This window comes from Castor canadensis, chromosome X, assembly GCF_047511655.1.
Source record: "Castor canadensis chromosome X, mCasCan1.hap1v2, whole genome shotgun sequence".
Classification (NCBI taxonomy): Eukaryota; Metazoa; Chordata; class Mammalia; order Rodentia; family Castoridae; genus Castor; species Castor canadensis.
Genome location: NC_133405.1, coordinates 9815245 through 9818068, shown reverse-complemented (window position 1 = coordinate 9818068; position 2824 = coordinate 9815245).

Here is a 2824-nt window from a genome sequence, read left to right as displayed (position 1 = left end):
GTCACATATAAAAGGTGGATTATCTTCTTGTGGGAAAAAAGAGAAAAACTGTTACAAATGGAGCTCTGTATGCATGAATTCACCTGCACAAGGCACTACATTGCTCCAGTGAATGCAAATATGAAAGAGTCACCCCTGCTTACCTGATACTTACATATTTCCAGGTTACACACACAGGCTTTATAAAGAAGAAATGCTCTGCAAATATTATGCAATGCACAAAAGAAAATATTATGTTTATGTAATTGAACAGAAGAAAAAGTCATTTATAATGAAATCATTGGAAAGGCAATACTTTTTTTTTACTATTTTTGTACATGGTGATTAATTGTGAAAATTCCAGATAGCCTTACATCATACATGGGTTATGTCACCCCCACCTTCTTCTCCCCCACTCAACTCCATTGCTGCCAAACAAATAATTTTAAAAGTTTCCTTGTTCTATTTTAAATACATATAATTATATGTACAAATATAATATGTAATACATTGTTCTATTTTATCTATATGTATGTATATAAATATGTAAAATATCATATATATGCTTGATGAAGTTCATCAACCATCTTGCCTCACCTTCATGTCCTCCATTCACCCTTACCCTCCCACAAGTACCTCCCACAGTGCCTTCATTTTTTAGTTATACAGTCAGTGTTCAAATGGGTTTTTTGATGTGTCTGAGCTGTGAATATAATGTACTTTGCTTAGTTGAACCCCCTGTGTTACTCTTTATTTCCTCCCTTCTACACTCTATTATTCAACAGATTTCAGAACATATCATTATGTCCTCTACTTGAACAGAAGTAATGTATTTTTGGAGGTATATTATTGGAAGTATTTTTTAAAATTTTATCATTTTTACATTTACTTACCTGTGTATACATTATCTGGGCTATCTACCTTTGTCCCCACCCCTGCTTCTGGGTAGAACCTGTTCTGCCCTCTTCTCCAATTTTTTGGAGAGAAAAACATAAGAGATAATAAAAAGACAGAGTTTTTGCTAGTTTGACATAAAGATAGCTATACAGAGAGATTCCTAGAGTTGCTTCCATACACATGTGTATTACAACCCACATTGGTTCATCTCTAACAGACCTCTTTACTACTTTCCGGTCACCTTCCAATGGTGGCCTCTGACAGTTTAAAATTGCTATATTTTCTCCTATACAGTGAGCAAATCAACCATATTCAAGTTTTACGTTTCCTTTCCTGTAATATATTTTGATATTATTGAGTTTCTATCATTCTCTTTTCCTTTCCCTCCTCCTGTGAGTTCCATAGAGTTGCTCCACTATTACAAATATGTTCCATGTATAAATGTGCATATGGTCATGTTTGTTTTTTGTATGCCTTTATCTTTTGGATCTATCTTCCACATATGAGAGAAAACATGTACCTTTTGTCTTTTTGAACTGGCTTACTTCACTTAACATGATGTCCTCCAGTTCCATCCATTTACTTACAAACAACATAATTTCATTCTTCCTTATGGCTGAATAAAAGTACATTGTGTATATATACCACATGGAAAAGCAATTCTAAGACAAAATTTTCATTGCATTGCAACTCTATATGTTACTGAAGTAAAGACCTTACCAGTATTAAACCAAAGTGAGTGTGCCCTATGACTTTGTTGATACCTGCAAAGTATACCCATTGAAAGTACCACTAGTTGGGAAAAGGAAAGAAAATAATAAGTGTGAGGAACTTTTATGACTGGAAGCTGAAGTGCACAGTGGTGGTGTGAGTTTTATATAATGTGTTTGGTGATCATTTTTATGTGAACATGTTTATGTTTGGCTTTATAGAATTGTTTCTGTTTGGTATTATAATTTTCAAAAACTTAAAATTTAATTAAGACTATAGCTACAAATAAAATGAACTTCTGAATGTCCACCTATGTAATACTTACACTAAAAGGAAGGCTTCTTGGTGCCTTCCTTTTAGGTAGGACGTATTTGGGAGTCACCATGAAGATCCCTGTGGAAGTAAACTCAGTTTCTGTTATTAAATTAACCTTAATAAGAAGCCTTTCTGTTTAGAGTTCACTGAATATTGGGAACATAGTTGCATGTAAAACATGAGTAAAATAGGAAGCTCTTCTCAGGAGAGTTGTGGGGGTAAAGAAAATGATAGGAGAATTATAATGCTAACTCTACCTTGTTCCACCATTGTTGGTGATAGGGTGAACTAATTAATGCAGAAGTAAAATGCACTAAATATCAATAGGAAAAAGCCTTTTAACAGCTTAATAGCACAATTTTTCCTTTTCTCTCAAAGTACCTACATACCTACTGTTGATTTCCACCACACTCCCAAAAGTGCCTCTCTCAAATAAAAGAATATTCTTTTAAGTTGTCTTGCTATGGGGTAAGAACAGAAAACAGTGCTTTTTTCTTCTCTTTTTGATGTGTACAGTCAGTTGAAGATGTTTCTCATTGCAAACTGTTTCCATCTATCATGTGGCATTAAAGCATTCTTCCTATTAGGCATTGTAATAAAGGATCACATTCCTCACCCTTGGGAATCTGAGGGAAAAGAGCTGAAATATTGGGCATTATAGAAATTGTCTAACTGTTCAGATTATTTGATTTTAAAGGGTCTGGTTCATATTGCATGAGGATGGAAATTGCTTCAGGGCATTTTTTCAATATGCCAGATACACAATATACACTTGGGAAGGCATAGAGGAGAAAACTTTCTTCAAAAATTGTAGGACTAAGTCTTAGGAGTCTTAGGGGTCTTAATACTCCTGTGGCCTAGCACAGTGCTTGATGCAGACTGTATGCTATTCAAGGGTTGCTGAGTGAATGAATGATCTTCA